Genomic DNA, 20,450 nt, shown 5'->3' with positions numbered 1-20,450 from the left:
TTTCATTGATTTCTGCTCAAATCTTGATTATTTCCTTTCTTCTGGTGACTTTGGGCTTTTCTTGTTCTTTTTATAATTGTTGGAGATGTTGGCTTAATGTGTTGATTTTGGGTGTCTTCTTTTTTGATGTGTGCACTAATTGCTATAAATTGGCCTCTGATCACTGCTTTTCCTGTACCCCAAAGATTTTGGTATGTTATGTTTTTATTCTCGTTTGATTCAAGGAATTTTTGAATTTCTATTTTTATTTCTTCTCTTACCCAGCCTTTCTCTAGGAGGGTATTGTTTAATTTCCATATTTTCACTCTTTTCCTGTTGATCTTCCTATTGTTGATTTCTAATTTGATAGTGTTGTGATCTGAGAAAATGCTTTGCAGTATTTCAATGCTTTTAAATTTATGAAGGATTGCTTTATGGCTTAACATATGGTCTATCATGGAAAAGTTCCATTTGCACTGGAGAAGAATGTATATTGTGTTGCTGTTGGCTGAAGTGCTCTCTAGATACCTATTAGGTCCAGTTGGTGTAGTGTATTATTTAGCTCTTCTGCATCTTTATTGAGTTTCTTTCCAGTTGTTCTATCTTTCAAAGAAAGTGGTATATTAAAATATCCGACTATGACTGTGGAGTCATCTATTTGGCTTTTCAACTCTTTTAAAGTCTGATTTATGTATTTTGAGGCCTTTTCATTGCATCCATAGGTATTTATTATGCTTATATCTTTATGATCAACTGATCCTTTAATCACTATATAATGTCCTTCCTTGTCTTGCATAGTGGTTTTTGTCTTAGAGTCAATTTGATCAGAAATATTACCACTCCTGCTCTCTTACAGTTGCCATTTGCTTGATATATCTTTTTCCAACCTTTGATTTTTAGTCTATTTTTGTCTTTGTCTGTAAGGTGTGTCTCTTGTAGGCAGCATATTGATGGGTTTTGTTTTCTTATCCAATCTGCAACTCTCCGTCTCTTGAGTGGGGCATTTAATCCATTAGCATTCAGTGTAATTATTGACAAGTATGAATTAGTTGCTGTCATTTTGGGATGTGTTTTTTCATGGTGTCCCTGGTTTCTTTGTTCCATATTATTTTCTGTGCTAAACTCATTATGTTTATGAGTCCTGTTATCATTTTCTTTGTTGCTGTTACTTTAGTATTTGCTGAGTATTTGTGCTTGTCCTCTTTTTTATTTAATATGAAGTTTTATCATTTTTCTTTGAGGTTACCCTATGATTTGTAATTTCCCCCCCTGAGTTTAGAACAGTCCATTCTGTGTTGCAACTCTTTTAACTTCATCACCTTTTAGAAGTTCTGTATCTACAGTCTTTTCCCTCTTTTTCTTTGTAGTTGTCCTCACTTGCCAATTGATGTCTCTGGTTTCCTGTTTACAATCTTGTAAGCTCATTTTATTTTGCCTGTATCCATAGCTGTGTTTTCTGAGATATGTCATCTTGTGTATTAATGGTCTATTGATATTTGCTATTTTTGGTTCTCTGATCAAAGGACTCCCTTTAACGCCTCTTGTAAGGTTGGTCTGGTTTTAACAAATTCGCTTAGTTTCTCCTAATTTCACCATCATATTTGAGGGACAATTTTGCCAGGTATATAATTCTTGGTTGAAAATTTTTTCTTTCAGGGTTTTATATATACTATCCCATTGTCTTCTCACTTGCTTGGTCTCTGCTGAGAAATCAGAGCTTATTCTTACTGGCTGACCTTTGTATGTAACTTTTGTTTTTCCTGTGCTGCTCTCAGGATTCTGTCTTTGTCCTTGATTTTGGTGAGTTTGATAATGATATGTCTCAGTGATTTTCTTTTGGGGTCTATCCTGTTTGGGGTTTGTTAGACTTCCTGATTGAATATATTCTCCTCTTTCACCATATCAGGGAATTTCTCCTCTAGCAAATCTTGGATGATTTTCTCAGTGTTTTTTTTTTTTTTTTTCTCTTCCTGTTCTGGAATTGCAATGACACGTAGATTATTTCTTTTGATGGTATCCCACATGAACCTTAGGCTTTCTTCATTTTGTTTTGATTTTTTTTTTTCTGACTGATCCCTTTCCAAAAAATTATTCAGGTATTTGTCTTCAATTTCTTTAATTCTGTCTTCCATTGCATCAATTCTACCTCTTTGCCCTTCCAATGTATTATCTATTTCTAACAATTTAGTATTAATCTTCTGGATTTCTGTTTGTAGATTTAGAATCATTTCTAATTTTTCATATAATTTGTCATTTTGTTCTTGTATTTTCTTCCAAAATTCTTCTAAGGTTTTTTCTGTGTTCTCTTTTGTCTGTCTCTCAATCCTTTGAAGATATCTAAATATAATTCTTTTGAATTCCTTATCAGAGTGCTCCAGTGCTGCTTCTTGCTCAGGGATGTGTTCTGGGTCTGTAACCTCTTCCCTTGTTTCTACCACTTTATCTTGCTTCTTTGAGTGAACTGTGATTTTCTGTTGTTACTGAGGCATTGTGAAGAGCAGCCAAGGGTGATTCAGGCTCTTCTTGGTAGTTTCTTATCATTGGCCCATTCGTGGAGAAGGAGGTGCTGGCTCTTGCTCAGTAAGTGAAGTTGCAGGAGGTGTGGGTGTACTTGTGTCTTATGGGGACTGTTGTTGTCTCCCACTCAGTTAGACACAAATTACAATTGAATAACCATCAAAAAACCAAAAACACATGGACAAAAAATACACCCTGAAATCCGTTAGGTACAGTAACCCAAAAAAAGAGAAAGTGGAGAAAAGAAGAAGAAAACAGGTAAATATGCAATATCTGGGGATAAGGCACTAAGAGAAGAATGGTAGAGAAGGAGAATAATGAAGAAAGAAAACAAACTAACAAACAGGGAAGGAAAAAAAAACAACAAGGAATGGGGTTAACCACGAGTGGAAAAAAAAAAAAAAAAAGAAGGTGTAAACTAGGACCTTTTCAGTTGTGTAGTGCAGGTCTGGAGAGTTCTTGGCCTTACTGGAAAGCAGAACCTCTTCTTAAACCCTTGGAATCTGGTAGAGCACTGTCTAATTAGGTTGTCTCTAGCTGCTGGTTATGTGTTGATTTGTTTTGTCTTGGTTTTATGGTTTAATATTTTGAAAAGGTGAAGCTGGTGTGTTTTATTTTATTATTGATTGAGGTGTGTTGGGTCGCTCTGCTGTTTTCTTTGTGATGGTGGAATCACTGTGTGTATTGCGGATATGTGTTTCTGTTTTTTGTAAAGAGGGTTTAGAGTTTGAAATGGGTGGTTTTATGGTAATTTGCTGAATATGGTTCCTCTATTGAATTAGTGAAGTTATTGGCAGAGAAGGTGGGAGCAGAAGAAGAAAGCTTGGTGTTGCTAGGGTCGGTTTCTAGGGCTTTGAGCAGGCTATTATTGATGACTTATTTGCAAGACCACGGCTCAACAGGGAAGATTCCTATTGTTAGAGGGTTGCAAATTCCACCAATTTCAGGTGCACTCAATGACTTCATCTCCATGGCCTACAGCATCAAATCATGGCTCCAAGGCAAAATTCGTGGGACTGCACTCAATTGCAGTTTCTTTGCTCTCCATGCCCTGTCTGCCTGCAGTTGTAATGCAATCCTGCCAGACCGGCAATGGCAGGCTCTGGAGTTTGTCTGTGATAACATCCACCTGAGGCACCAAAAATGCATGCAATTTCAGCTGTGCTGGAGTTGGGGGAGTACCTGCTAGTGACCTGTGGTCCCAATATCCATGGCAAAGAAAAGCACAGTGTCTTCCAGTCTGACCCAAATCTGCTCTGTGATCTGCTGAGAGGGGAGGGAGCTAGCCTTTCTGGCGCAACAGTGAGATCTCCGCCTGAATCTCAGCAGTGCTGCCCATGCCTGCCTGCACTCAGATGACCCAAATTACCAACAAAATCAGCTGCTGGAGGCATGTCTCTGCCACTACCTGCTGGAATATTGTAGTGGTCACTGGTATGCTGCTATAAGGTGACTTTGTTCTTGGCTCGGGGATCTCAGGTGGCCGCCCTCACCCAGCAGACAGTGACTGCCCCAGGAAAGTTTCCAATAGTCTCTCTCGGGTGCCTGTCTGTCCTCTGCCAGTAGCTCTTTCCTAAATAATCTCCCTGTGCCTTTCCTCTAATTCTGCTCTTCTGTGTTTGGTGCACTCTGATTCAGTGAGCTGCTCAGAGCATCAAAGTTCCTAATTCAAACCTTTGTACCTTGTTTTCAAAGTTCTTAGATGCCAGAGGGAGAAAAAAAAAAAGCATGTTGCTCACTGACGAGACTCTATTTTGAATCTCTATACTTTTATTATTATTATTATACAATTATTATGTTGTGATCCTAAAGTACAACCATACAGCAAAGTGGAAGGTGAGAAAAAAATGACCCCTCCCAACCAGCTCCCCAATCCAGTCCCAGGAAATAAGCATTGTTAATAATTTCCACTACAATCTTCTGGAAATCCTCAATATATTTGAAAATAATTATATGCATACAAATATTTTTAATAATATTATGTGTTATTTTAAAAACATATACTACCAACTGTACTGCAATGTTATTTTTAGATTTTAAGTGTCTTTCCAGAGTTCCAGCAAGATAGTGGAATGGGCATACAAATTTCACAGACTGTCTACAACAAAGCAATGAGAAATCAATTGAAATGGATAGGATCCTGGAACCCTGAGCTTTGAAGAGAAAGTGAAGAAGTGGATTGAATACCAACTAATAGAAGAACCTGAATGAAACAGTGAGGAAGGAGACAAATTGAACTGTAGGCTGCCGGCTGTCCTGAGGACAGTCATTTGAATATTTCCCAATAGCAACCTAAAAATCAGCTGTGCTCACCAAGGCTGCATGGGCAAGGACTGCATTGATGCCTGAAGACCAGAAGGGAGAACCATGAGGAAGGGTCAAGCAGACCTGTGTACTGCTGCTGGTGGTCCTGAGGGTGCAGTCATTTGGAATGTTTGCAAGCAGCCAGTGCAGATATTTTGAGTGTGTGCAGGAGGCATTCTTGCTAGGACTGCAACCTGGGAGAGGGATCTGCCTGTTCAGGACAGCATGGAAAACCGCACTGGAGACTGACAATTAGAGATGTGTGATATTCCCCTTGTTACTCTTGTGCCTTGTGCCCTCCTTGTGAACAGGGGTATGGCCATACCCAGCCTCCACCCACCTTCTTCATGTGTGGGGGTTTCATTGAGATCTGTGCCTTGGAAGAGTGGTTCTGTGCCATGCTCCCACAGTTTTGATTTTGTTTGTTTTTAAAGTATTATTTTCATCTTCCTCCCTGACTCCCTTTTCTATCCCTGGTTGTTATTTATATCTCCTTTTTTTCTCTTCCTTTTTCCTGGTTCCCTTCTTTTTTTATTTCTTTTGTTCTTCCCATCTCTTGTTTTTCCTTTTGCAGTTTTCCCTATTTGTATACTCTTGCACTTTTCTCTCATTCCTTCCTCCCCAGATATTGTGGCTTTTTTATCTTTCTCCTTTTCACATTGGATTTCTTTTATCCTTTTAAATATATTTTGAAATTTTTTCTTCTTATTTTTTGCCTTTTCTTTTTGCATTTTTTTCTGCTTGTTTATGCAGTTCGAGTTTTTGTTTTCTTCTTTTTGTTTGCTTATTATTTTATTTTATTTTTGTCTAACTGAGTGAGAGACAGTAGCCATTCCCATACAACTCAAAGATACCTGCACCTCCTGCAGCCCCACCCACTGAGCAAGAGCCACCACTTTCTTTTGCACCAATTGACCACACCAACATACAACCTCAAACTAAACATAAATACAACAACACCACAATATCTCAGAGACAAGAGACCACCAGAGTCCACACCAAAAATCAAGATAAAGCAGTAGAAACAAGGGACCAGGATACAAATGCAGAAAACATCCCTGAGGAAGAAGCAGCATTGGCCTCTTTGATAAGGAATTCAAAAAATTATATTTGTTTCCCTTCAATGGATTTGGAGACAGATCCAGGAAAACAATGACACTGACAAGATCAAGGAAAACACTGACAAATTTAAGAAAAACATGGACAAAACTCAAGAACAATTTAGGAAAAAAATACAAGAACAAACTGACAAAAAAAATTAGAAAGAATACAAAAATAACAAACAAAAATCCAGAAGATTAATACTAAGATTTCAGAAATAAATAACACATTGGTTGGACAAAGGAGTAGAATTGAATCAATGGAAGACAGAATTAATAAGTTTGAAGACAAATACCTGAATACTACTTTGTTAAGGGATCAATGAGACAAGAGATCAAAACATAATGAAGAAAACCTAAGGTCCATGTAGGATACCATCAAGAGGAATAAGCTACATATAATCAGAATTCCAGAGCAGGAATTAAAACCACAGAGAATATTGTCAAAGATTCTTGGAAGAGAAATTCCCTAATATGATGAAAGATGAGAATATATCCATTCAAGAAGTTCAACAAGCCCCAAACAGGATAGATCCCAAAAGAAAAATATCAAGACAGATCATCATCAAATTCACCAAAACCAAAGACAAAGGAAGCAGCACAGGAAAAATGAAAAGTTACCTACAAAGGGCATCAAATAAGATTAAGCTCTGATTTCTTGTCAGACACTGTGCAAGTGAGAAGGTAATGGGATGATATATATATAACCCTGAAAGAAGAAAAATTTGAACCAAAAATTATATACCCAGCAAAATTGTCTATCAAATATGAGGGTGAAATTAGGGGATTTCCAGATAAACAAATTAAGGGAATTTGTTAAAACCCGATCAACTTTATAAATGATGCTAGAGAGTATCCTTTGGACAGAGAGCCAACAACAGCAAACAACAACTGATGATTATGTGTCTTTCCAAGTGCTCATTCAGCTGCTAACTGAAAGATCACAGTTTGAACCCAACAGCTCTTCTGTGGGAGAAAGATAAGGCAGTCTGCTTCCATAAAGATTTATAGCCTTGGAAACCCTATAGGGGCTGTTCTACCTTGTTCTATAGAGTTGCAATGAGTCAGAATTGACTTAATGGGTTTGGATTTTTTTGGTATAAGCACCCTTCCAAGTTAATATCTGCATATCTACATAACCTTTAAAACAGTTGTTTAATTTTGTGTTTTGAACATATTAGAATTTAAGAACTTCCCATTCCTAAATTCCAGTAGTTTTTTTTTTCCCAAACAATGTAACAGTGAGTTTTTTTTTTTTTTTTTTTTTTTTTACTTAACTTGCTGTTGTAATTGGACAGCAACATAATTCTATATTGAAATTTGTTTTATAGAGACGTTCACATAGTAGCATGAAAGAAAATAAAAGGAGTGAGTCAGTGACATTTTCAGCAAATATTAGAAATTGGATGTGAAATGTGGAGTTGAATGAGGAGTTTTTAGATTCTTGGTTCTTATGCCTCAGACTATTAAGACTGAAAGAGCTTGTCACCCTTTACTTGGATAATAAATTCAGTTCAGTCTTGATTTCAAGTTTCTGTATGGAGTTAATAAGTACAATAAATTTGAAAAACAGAATGGAATCTCTCCAATAATAATTTACTCAAATATCCTAAATGATTGGCAGGACTTCATATTGCTAAACTATTCTCTCAAATGAATCCATAAGAAGTCACTTCCTAAGGGTGACTGCTCAAACCAAACTAAAATGACTTAAACATCAGGGATCTCACTAGAGAAGATTCTATTGGTATAGTGGTGTGTTCTTCCAACTGGAGTCTTTTGCAAGGGTTCACATAAGTGGATGATTTTAAGAAATGAGTTGTAAGACATCTCTCATGTATTGTGATTCCTCGTGTATAAAATGAAGATGAGGACTCAGAGGTGACATTACACAGTCTATGTTCTACCAACTTAGTGCTATTCTCTAAACTCATACAGCAGAGACATCTTGTGAATACCACCCTGCAAAAAATTATCTGAGTGACCACTTTAAATATGAAAATAGGGTAAATTAGACATGATTTGATAGTAAAAATAGAAAAAGCAATTTATTAAAAGCTTACCCTTTTAGCCACCGTATTTAACTCTACCTACATTTTCATTTACTCTTCCAAATTAAGCGTATTTCCTTGAAATATTCTCAAAGATAATTTATAAGACCCTGACTTGTAATATGCTCCCACCACATTTCTTCTCTTTAAGAACTGAGCCAAGCTTTTGTGTTAGCTTGCCTCAGAGTATTGATGTTGCCTGGTGTGGTAGTTAAGGTTATGTGCCAACTTGGCTGGGCCTGGTTTTGAGTGGCTGAACAGCTGGATGTAGTTATTCCCTATGGTGAGATTGGTAATCAATTTCATGGTGGAATCTACTGGAGCAGCTGAATAGCTGCTTTAGGGATGTGGTCTGCTTCCATATATAAGAAGCAACTCTGAGGAAGGTCTCCATCTTTTTGGCACACTTCACTTCTGCAGGTAGTCAAGTCATTGTTCAGCAGCCTGCTGTGCTATCTGTCTATCCTGGGACTTTTAATGAACTTGAACCAAAGGCCCGCCATGTGGTTTGGTAATAATGGGACTGTGCCTTTTTACTTGTTGACCTTGGGTTTGTCAGCCTCAGCAGGCAGCAGCTGCCTGAGTGAAGAAAGCCTCTAGCTTCAGTGGGCTGGGAGCAATAGGCAGAGCTGAAGCCCAAGGTCAAGAGGTTTTCACCCAGCCCCCTAGAGCCTAACACTTTGAACTTGGACTTCTAGCCTCCAGAGCTCTAAGAGAATAAATCCCTGTTTCTTCAAGCCATCCCATTTGTAGTATCTTCTGTTACAGCAGCACTGGGTAACAAAACACATGAGTTAAAGCAGAAGTTGACTGAACACAACATCTTACCCCCATCTTTTGTTTTGAAAACAGAAATACACTTAAAGGATTAAGCTAATTCATTCCTGAGTGGAAAAGGACAAATCTTTGGAAGAGGGAGGGAAGTATAGAGTAAGGAGGCAGAAATGGATAGAACCCAAGAGAGTAAATGATTCCATAAGGCTACAGAAAAATGTAGGTGTGTTCTTATTGAACCACCTAGGGAAGGGACAGGACATTAGGAAGGATGGTTTCAAGGTACACTTACAGAGCTGGGAAATCGATGTCAAAACTTTTAGTCTCAGCAAAGAGTCAACTCTGTCTCCAAATAAACTGCATCCAAGCTAAGAATGGAAATAACAAGAAAAGCATTTTTTTTTTTTTAATGTATCACATAAGATTAGACAATGTACTTCTCAGCTCTGAAATAACATAATGAAGAAGGGGTTTTCTAGATAGAATGCAAACTCTTTAGACCTTTATGCAACCTTGAGGAGATAAATGCTGCTCTCCTCCCAACCCAACCAAGAATATTAGTATTAAGTTCCTCACTACCTTGGCAACTGGGGTTCAGTGTCAGATTTTAATTGATTTATAAAAACAAAATTCTGTGGTCTTTCTTGTAAAAAAAAAAAAAAGAAAAGAGTATGAGAGACAAAAACTCATACCACTACAGATAGTTATTATAATTTCCATTTACAGATGGGGACAACTGGGGTGGTCAGTGGTTCTTTGAAACAGATATTTCTGAATCTCCACTTGAGTACAAGGTAGTTTTAAGCTTCCCTTCCCCTTGAATATAGGCATGGACATGTGACTTAAGCCAATCATATGGGTGTGGGGGGCCCTGAGAATCAGGTCCAGTTACAAACTACAAGAGTGGGTATGCCATTCACAGAGCTTTCTTTTTCTTCTTCAGCAACTGGCAATGTTGGTGGCTGTTTTGTCAGTCTGAGTTCAGGAGTGAGCATGACACTGACAGAGCCATCAGTCCCCCTTGATGGACATGGAATGTGAGCAATAAAGTAGTGTTGATGTTGAAATGTTGGGGTGGGCTCCACAACATAACCTGGCATATCCTGACAAGTACAGTAACTGGGGATCAGAAGAGTTAACCAACTTGCTTCAGTTCACTTCTCAGTGAATCCATGCTGGTTTCAAATACAACCTTCTTTGCTAAATAATCAGTTAATATTCAATAAATATTTATTAAGTGCCTACTAAGAATCACCCTATTAAGGGTCCTTTCTGAGCATACAATTTGAGCACAAAGAACTCCAAACCAATTTCACTGCTGTTGAGTTGGATCCAACTCATAGGGTCCCCTCCTTGGGTTTCTGAGGTGGTATCACTACCGAAGTAGATCACCCAATCTTCCTTCTGAGGAATGGCTGGTGGCTTTGAACCACCAGCCTTCTGGTTAGCAGTCAAATACCTTAGGCACTATGCTACAAATTCCAAGGACCTACTCACAGACTGCTTAATCCCTGTTCAAGTGTTTAGTCAGGGGTTCACATTAAGTGTATAAATTCTAGAACTCATTTCCTCCTCCATATCACCCTGCACCTATCTTTAAGAAGTAGGAATAATATTTGCTCATTCTCCAGATTTGTGGAGCCTTCCTATTTCTTTATGATTTCTAAGAATTTTACAACAATTTTTCCTTGATCACATCTGAAAATTATTTAAATATCCTGGGATATAATTTATCTAGACCTGAAGGTTTTAACTAATTTAAAGCTATAAAGAACTCCATTATTGTCTCTGCACTTACCTTTCACTTCAAGTCCCTCTTAATGATGTTTGTTCTAGATTTTCCAGGTTGAAAATTATTTTCCTAGAAGGTAGAAAAAAGAAGCAAAACAGAATCTGAATAAATCTACTCTCTCTGCTTTGCTGTTTACCATTATACCTTTTGTCATAAATTGTAGACATTTCATGAGGAGTATGGATTATTTAGAATAAATGTATATTCTAGCAAGATAGCTGAGAAATAGTGGGGTAGAGTGGAAATTTTGGGTTGAGGGATCAAAACCATTTAATAACTAGGAGCTCTGATGGCATGGTGCCTAAGGCATTTGACTGCTAAACAGAAGGCTGACAGTTCAAAGCCACTCGCCACTCCCTGGAAAGAAAATTGCTCAATCTACTTCTGTAGAGATACCACCTCAGAAACCCAAGGAGAGGTTTGAGTTGAATTGACTTGAAGGCAGTGAGTTTGGTTTGGTATTTTTTGAGAGATGAAACTAAAAATTCTTCAGACAAATTGTTGAGGTAAGCTTCATGAGTAGTGAAGTGCCTGGAATTTGTTTGGGGTCATGAAATACTCTAGATCAATGCAATCTTTTATCTGGGACAGCCCAAAGTAGTACTTTCATGTTTTAAAGAGTATAAAGCTTAGCTGTCTTCTAGAAGTGCCTCTTCTATATTTGGCATTATGTCTTGATTGTTACTATTACCCTAGCATGGTGACAGTGGTCTAAACTGAAAGTCCTAAATGTTTATGCTGAAATTCAGTGTTCCCTCTATGGGAAGATTGTGGGCTCAGTCTTTCCCTCTGGGCCAGAGAAACCGTCATTCTTCAGCTTCTTTTTCTTTTTTTCTTTCCTTCTTCTTTTTAAATAAGCTCATGACTTCTTGGGCAAAGTTCTTAGATTTGGGTTTTTATTACATCTGATATTACATCTGACTCTGTTTTTCTGGTTCATCTATTTAAAAGTGGCCTAATTTAAGTGGAGATGTTTGAAATGCCCCAAGTCTTTGTAGACATCTTTCAGATTCTCTCCATTTTTGAGACTCCTGCATACTTTCAAATTTGAACATCTGAATTGGACACCCTTGCTCAGACATGAAGATTAAGAAAAATTGCTATCAGCTGATTCCAACTCATAGTGACAAGTTAGGAGACAATAGAATTGCCCCATTCGATTTTTAAGACTTTACTCTTTACTGGAGCTGTTCTCCATGTTTTTTCTCCCACAAAGCCACTCACTTAACAGCTGAGCACTTACTACTGCACCATCAGGGCTCAAACTGGGATTATTAATTAGAATCTCTGATTTCTTGTCACCATATCTCCCCTTTTGTTTTAAGGAGTTCTGGTAGTGGTTAAAAGCTTTTGGCTGCTAACTAAAAGGTCAGCAGTTGGAACCCATCAGTTGTTCCATGAAAGAAAGATGAGGCTATCTGTTTCTGTAATGATTTATAGCTGTGAAAACCTGATGGGGCAGTTCTACTCTGTCCTAAATTGTCACTATGCATTGTAATTGATTCTACAGCAATGGGTTTGATGTCCTATTTGGTACAACTGCATAAGTTACACTCACATGAAGCTGGCCCTATTCCTTCCTCAAAAATTCCAATAAGTTATAATAAATTTAGAGTGGCTAGAGAGCTAGATTTTTATTGAGCTCCCTGGGCTTCCTGATGTAGATCGGTGTGCAAAAAGCTCTTTGAAAAGCTCTGTCTCAGATAATGACCATATCCTCAGCAAATGAAGACAAAAATATTCTAGAGGACATGCTTCCATAAGATAAACATTTTATTAGTGCATTTGTTCACTGTTAGTTTTTCAAAGTATATTAGGAAATTATCATTCACATACTCCCTGAATGGGTAGTTTATAATACACTCAATTATCCCATCTAATAATTTACCTATTTAATCAAACAAATGCTTCTTTCAAGTGGTTCAATCTTCAGATTCTTAGGTATATACTTTTTTGTTTTTTGCATGATGTAGATAGATGTAAATTTATTGACATGGAAACAGGCTTATGATATACAATTAAACAAGAAAATTTGTATTCAAATATTCAAAATAACTTAAACTCCTAGATTCTTCTTTTGAAATAAAGAACAACAAAACAAAATATAACCAAAAAGGAAAATGTTCTGGCAGGCAAACATGAAAATGCTCAAAAGTGACTTATTTGATCACAGTTCTACAGATATATTCCTTATGTTCTATACTACTATTTTTGTACTTAAAAGAAGAAAATAAACAGAAAAAAAAATATATGTATATATATAGATAGATAGATAGAGAGAGAGAGAGAGAGAGAGAGTGTGTGTCCAGATACTTGAATATATTTTGAAAGATGACCTATGAAATCGTATTTGCCATTCAGAGTTAAAGTTCAAATTCTCTTAATTTCTAGATATTGTGTGTTGGTATAAAACTATACACCCACTAATCACTTTTGACATGGTTAAATCCTAAAAATCAGGTTGCTATTCAAAAACTGACATTATGCAAAAATGGAGGATGACCATATGAAATCACAAAATGGAAAATAACTACATCATTACATAACTGTAACCACTGAGAATCGTGGCCCAGACAAATTAATACATAACCTTAACCATTAAAGTAGTGTTATTTTCACCTCATACCTCAGCATTTGTTACTGCCAGATGTACATCATTAATGTGCAAAAAGGTCAGATAGTGGATTCTTTACTGCTGTAAACACAGAATGTCTGATAATGAGATAGCCAATAAATGAAGATTTGGTGTAGAATTTGACTCTACCAATAAATGAAGATTTGGTGTAGAATTATGTCTAATTTCTTATGAATGTGAATCTATTCTTATCTAAAAAAAAAGAAACAAAAATGATGAAGTAAAAGAGCTGAAAAGAGGACCTCAAAGAGTGGCATGAAAAGACAAAGGAAAGTGTTCTTTAAAAAAAAAAAATGTTCAAAGACCTGGAGTTAGGAAACCAAAAGGGGAGAACATGCTCATCATTTTTCTAGTTGAAAGAACTGATGAAAAAATCCAAGACTTGAACTGCAGCATTGGAAGATTCCATGGGCAAAATATTGAATCACGTAGGAAGCATCAAAAGAGGGAAGAAATACACGGTATCACTGTACCAAAAAGAATTGATCAGTGTTCAACAATTTCCAGATGTGGCTCATGATCAAGAACTGATGGCATTAAAAGAAGAATACTAGCTGCACTGAAGGTATTGATGAAAAACAGGGTTCCAGGACCTAGTGGAATACCAGTGGAGATGCTTCAGCAAACAGATAAAACACTAGAAGTGCCACTCATCTATGCCAAGAAATTTGGAAGACTGTGACTGGCCTAAACATCAGAAGTGATCTATATTTGTGCCTATTCCAAAGAAAGTTGATCCAGCAAAATGAGGACATTATCAAACAGTATCATTAATATCACATGCATTGCCAAAGGTAACATGAAAAGTATTCCAGAAGTTAATATCCAGGGAACTATTAGAAATTCAAGCCAGATTCAGAACAGGATGTAAAGTGAGGAATATCACTGTTTATGTCAGATGGATCATGGATGAAAAGAGAAAATACTGGAAAGATATTTACCTGTGTTTTATTGACTATGCAAAGGTATTCGACTGTATGGATCATAACAAATTACAGATAACACTGCTAAGAATGGGAATTCCAGAACACTTCTTGTTTTTGTTTGATCAGAATAACAGATACCAAGGGGCTCAAATATAAGGAAAGTTGTGCATCAGTGTTATACACTTTCACCATATTTGTTCAATCTGTATGTTGACAAAATCTGAGAAATTAGAACATATGAAGAAGAATGTAGAATCAGGGTTGGAGAAAGAATCATTAACAACCTGAAATATGCAGGTGACACAACCTTGCTTTCTTAAAGCAAAGAAGGCTTGAAGCACTTACTCACAAAGATCAAAAACTATAGTTTTCAGTTTAGATTACATCTCACCATACAAAAAAAACCCATAAATCCTAAAAATAGACAAAATACGTACCATCATTATAAATGAAGAAAAGATTAATTTTGTTACATTTTCATTTCACTCAGATACACAATCAACACCCAGAGAAGCAGTAGTCAAAAAATCAAATGACGTATTGCATTGCGTAAATTTATTGTGAAAGAACTCTTTAAAGTGTTAAAAAGAAAAGATGTCAACTTGTGGGTGAAGGTGCACCTGACTCAGCCATGTGATTTTCAAACACATCAGATGTATGTGAAATGTGGACCATGAATAAGGACTGTATAAGAATTGATGCATTTGAATTATGGTATTGGTGAGGAATATTTAATATATCATGAACTTCCAGAAAAATGAACAAATCTATCTTGGAAAAAGTGCAGGAAGAATGCTGCTTAGAAACAAGGATGGCTAGACTTCATCTCACATGTTGTTGCTGTTGTTAGGTGTCATTGAGTCATTTCCAACTCACAGCAACCCTATGCACAGCAGAACAAAACACCACCCGGTCTCGCGCCAGCTCTGTGATCCTTGCTTTGTTTGACCCATCCCCGCAGCCACAGTGTCAATCTACCTCATTGAGGGCCTTCCCCTCTTTTGTTGACCCTCCACCTTACCAAGCATGAAATCCTTCTCCAGGGAATGGTCGTGTTCTGGTTACCTAGTGCCACTCTGACAAGAAATATACCACAAATGGGATGGCCTTAATAAATTGCCTTAACAAAGTGCCAAGCTCTAGGGGCTGGGTAACATCCCCTTAACCTTGGGGTCCAGCTCTGCCTTATGCTCCTGGACCACTGGAGCTAGAGGCATTTCTTCACTCAGACAGCTGCTGGCTGCTGAGGCTGAGAAGCCCCAAGGTTGACAAGTCAAAAGGCACAGTCCCGATGTTACCAAACCACATGGCAGGCCATTAACTTAAGTCCATTGTAAGTCCCAAAGTCAGCAGAGCATAGCAGGTTGCTGAGGAACAACACAGCTACATGAAAGGTCCAAGTGTGCCATAGGCTAGCTACCATTCCCAAGGCTTCTTCTTATATATAGGAAGCAGACCACATCCCAAAGGCAGGTACTCAGCTGCTTGTGGTAGATCCCGCCATGGAGTTGATTGCTAGTCTTATCATGGGGAATAACTACCACCAGTTCCCCAGCCACTCAACCAGGCCTAGCCAAGTTAGCACACAAACATAACCACCACAGGTCCCTTCTGACAACATGACCAAAGTAGGTGAGGCAAATTATGGTCATTCTCGCTTCCTAGGAACATCCCGGCTACACTTCTCAAGGACAGATCTGTTACTCCTTTTAGCAATCCATGGTACTTTCAGTATTCTTCACCAGCACCACAACTCAAAACCATCCACTCTTTTTCGGTCTTCTTTATTCATTGTCCAGCTCTCACATGCATATGAGGCGATTGAAAATATCATGGTTTTTGTCCACACCTTAGTCCTCAAGGAGACATCTTTGCTCTTCAGCACTTGAAAAAGCTCCTTTACAAACAGTTTGCCCAGTATGTCATCAGATGTCCTGATTGCTGCTTCCATTGGCTTTGTTTGTAGAAAAAAACAATGTGAAGTCTTTGACAACTTCAGTCTTTCCTCCATTTATCATGATACTGCTTATAGGTCCAGTTGTGAGGATTTTTGTATTCTTTATATTGAGATGTAATCCATACTGTGGACTGTAGTCTTCAATCTTCATCAGTAAGTGCCTCAAGTCATCCTCATCTTCAGCAAGCAAAGTAATGTCATCAGCATATCACAGGTTGTTAATAATTCTTCCTCAAATCTTGATGCCACAATTTTTTTTATATAGTCAAGCTTCTCAGATTATTTTCTGAGCATATAGATTGAATAAGTATGGTGAAAGGATACAACCCTGATGCACTCCCTTCTTGATTTTAAACCATGCAGTGTCCCCTTGTTCTGTTCTTATGACAGCCTCCTGGTCTATGGATAGATTCCTCATAAGTACAAGTAAGTGTACTGGAATTCCAATTCTTCTCAAAGTTACCCACAATTTGTTATGATCCACAAAATCAAATGCTTTTGCATTTATATCTTTCTGGTATTCTTTGCTTTGAGCCAAGATCCATCTGACATCTTCAATGGTATCCCTTGTTGCATGTCCTCTTCTGAATCCAGCCTGCACCTCTGGAAGTTCTCTGTCAATATACTGCTGCAACTGCTTTTGAATTATCTTCAGTAAGATTTTACTTGCATGTGATATTAATATTGTTCAATAATTTTCACATTCTGTGGGATCACCTTTCTTTGGAATGGGTACAAATATGGATCTCTTCCAGTCAGTTGGCCAGGTAGCTGTCTTCCAAATCTCTTGGCATAACCAAGTGAGTGCCTCCAATGGGGCATCTGTTTGTTGAAACATTTGAATGGGTATTCCATTAATTCCTGGAGCCTTGTCTTTCACCAATTCCTTCAGTGCAGCTTTGACTTCCTCTTTCAGTACCATTGGTTCTTGAATGTATGCCACCTCCTAAAATGGATGAAATCTACCAGTTCTTTTTGGTACAGTGATTCTGTGTATTCCTTCCATCTTCTTTTGATGCATCCTGCATCCTTCAATATTTTGCCCATAGATCTTTCAATATTGTAACACAAGGCTTGAATTTTTCCTCAGTTCATTCAGCTTGAGAAATTCTGAGCATGTTCCTCCCTTTAGGTTTTCTAACTCAGGTCTTTGCACATTTCATTATAGTAATTGACATTGTCTGTTCAAGCTGCTCTTTGAAATCTTTTGTTCAGCTCTTTTATCTTGTCATTCTTCCATTTACTTTAGCTATTCTCTGCTCAAAGGCACGTTTCAGAGTCTCTTCTGACATCCATTTTGTTATTGTCTTCTTTTCTTGTCTTTTTAATGGTGTCTTGCTTTCTTCATGGGTGATGCTCTTGATGTCATCCCACAATTCTGGTTTTTGGTCATTGGTGTTCAATGCATCAAATCTATTTTATAGATGGTCTCTAAATTCAAGGGGATATATTCAAAGTCATATTTTGGCTCCTGTGGGCTTGTTTTAATTGTCTTCAACTTCAAGGTGGAACCTTTATATGAGCAAGTGGATGGTGTATTCCATAATCAGCTCCTGGCCTGGTTTTGGCTGAAGATATTGAGCTTTCAATCACCTCTTGCAAGAGATGTAGGCAATTTGATTCCTGTGTACTCTATCTGATGAATTTCATGTGTATAGCGGCCATTTGTGTGTTAATAAAAGGTATTTGCAATGAATTAGTCATTGGTCTTCCAAAATTCTGTCATGCAATCTCCAGTGTTATTTCTGCCACCAAGGCCAAATTTTCCAACTATTGGTCATTCTTTGTTTCCAACTTTTGCATTCCAGTCACCAGTTTTAATTAACACATCCTGATTGCATATTTGGTCAATTTCATACTGCAGAAGTTAATAAAAATCTTCAATTTCCTCATCATTTTCTTTGGTGGTTGGTGCATAAGTTTGAATAATAGTTATATTAACTGATCTATCTCTAGGCATATGGATATTATCCTATCACTGACAGCATTGTACTTTAGGTCAGATCTTGAAACATCCTTTGTGATGAATGCCACACCATTTTTCTTCAAATGGCAATCCTGGCATAGTAAATCATATGGTTGTCTCATTCAAAATGGCCAAAACGCATCCATTTCATCTCAGTAATGGCTAGGATATCAATCTTTATGTGTTCCATTCCATTTTTGACAATTTCCAATTTTCCTAGACTTGTACTTCATACATTCCATGTTCCAATAATTAATGGATGTTTGCAGCTGTTTCTCTTCAATTTGAGTCATGCCACATCAGCAAATGGAGGTCTCAAATCCTTTACTTTATCCATATCAGTAAGGTTGGTTCTACTCTGATGATGCAGCTCTTTCCCACTCATTATTTTGAGAGCTTTCCAACCTAAGCAACTTGTCCTCCTGCATGGTGTCAGAGAATGTTTTCAGGCTATTCACAAAGTTGCGCAGTAGTGTATCAGACAGTGTTCTCTGTTATTCATAAGGTTTTTCCTGGCAAATTCTTTGAGAAGTGGATGGCCTCTTCCTTCTTCCTTGTCTGTCACAGTCTGTTAGCTGCACTGAAACCTGTGCACCATGTGCAACCCTCTTGGTATTTGAAACATCAGTGGCACAGCCTCAAGCCTTATAGCAACATGCAAGTACCACAAACTGACAGACAAGTTTGTGTCCCTTTGTTGTTCGAAACATCTCTGCCCTCCTTTATAGGGATCCTGCTGCTGCTTGATCAGTTGTCGCCCATCTTTTCTTTCTCCCCACTTCCTGAGTCTTGGGGGTGGGGCCTGTGTCCCTCCCCTTACTTGGATCCCTGCCCTGTCAGTCATTGCTGTCTTTCTTTCCCCCTGATTTCCTGCCTCTCACATACTTTGGGCATATTATCAAGAGGAACAATTGCCTAGAGAAGAACATCATGTTTGGTAAAGTAGAAGGTTATCAAGAATGAGGAAGACCCTAAAAAGATATGGATTGACATAGTATGAGGATGATGCAGCACTGGGCAGTGCTTCATTGTGTTGTATGTGAGATCATGATGGGTTGGAACTGACTAGAGGGCAGCTAACAGCAACAACAACAATGCATCTATTCTTGTCTGGGAAAGAAACAAAAGTCCTATTACTTCTGATTGTAAATAAGAATATGTTACTCCATTAAATGGAAGTAATACAAGTTGTAGAAGAGGCAGAATTAGTTGAAGGTTATCATATAAGTTTGACACATGACTATCGTCATGTGTCAAACATGATATTTTTTTAATTTATATTCTGTAAATATAAACAGATTATTTATATTCTGTAAATATAAACAAAGCAAAATTTCTCTGAATCTCAATCATTTATTTTGAGATTTAGAATTTTTTTCTTTTTTCTTTCTTTTTTTCTTACTGGCAAATTAAGCAAATTTACTTGCTTTATATATTACAAAAATCAGTGTATTACCATCAGCCACTAACTAGGTGATATTGCCTATACAAACTTGAAGAAGAGATATCCGAACTCTGGAAATCTCACTGTTGTGAAGATGTTTAACAGTTATAGTGGCTCAGTGCTGAAGGCATTCAGCTGCTAATCAAAATGTTGATGGTTCAAATCAATGAGCCACTCTGAAGGAGAAAGATGAGGCAGTCAGCTTCCCTAAAGATTTACAACCTTGGAAATCCTAGGTGGCAGTTTTACTCTGTCCTAAAAGGGATACTATGAGTCAGATTTGACTCAGTGGCTGTGGGTTCATGTTTTATTGTTTGGTGAAGATGTTATTGTCCATTTCCAGGAATGTTTATTTTAAAGAATTTACTACATAAATGGTTACTATTTTCTTGTAAAATCTAGACCAATAGTAATATAAAAGATAAAGGGGACAAAGGTGGTTTTGAGTGTTAATACCTGCAAGTAATGGGTTTATATAGGAAATTATTTTAAAATTTAAAATGTTTAAATTTCTTCACTTATCTCTTATTTTGCAGCAAATTACTAGCATTTCCTGGCTTCCTTCATAAAACTAACTTTGTATTCTTTTAAAATTTACTTTTCACTTAAAATAATAAGCTCACTATTTCCCAGAGGCATGAAGAAGCTTTCTAAATATAACAATGTATTCACCAAAAAAAATTCCTCATATAAATTGAGTTTCCTTCATTATTTCCACATTTTAGGTGATATCATGGGAGGAACACATTATTGCCTTGTTCATTTTGATTTATTTGGCCCCATGCCTCCTCACTTTGCTAATGAAAAATAAACTATGCTATATGGGTCATTTATGATGTGATTTAATAAGATACATTTTATATTTTCAGCCTGAAGGATTATATATTAGCTTAAAAACCCCTACTAGAAAAAAAAGCATTGTTTTTCTCATTCTATCTTCCTGTCTATTTAACAGGTAAGTTAAAGCAAATCTACATTTGTCATCGTCATGTAAACTGTAACATG

The sequence above is a fragment of the Orycteropus afer genome, unplaced genomic scaffold (genome assembly GCF_000298275.1).
Source record: "Orycteropus afer afer isolate SDZICR_OR568_19922 unplaced genomic scaffold, OryAfe1.0 scaffold00105, whole genome shotgun sequence".
In the NCBI taxonomy this organism is placed as follows: Eukaryota; Metazoa; Chordata; class Mammalia; order Tubulidentata; family Orycteropodidae; genus Orycteropus; species Orycteropus afer.
The sequence above is the reverse complement of the archived record's forward strand: the minus strand, read 5'-3'. Positions refer to the sequence as shown.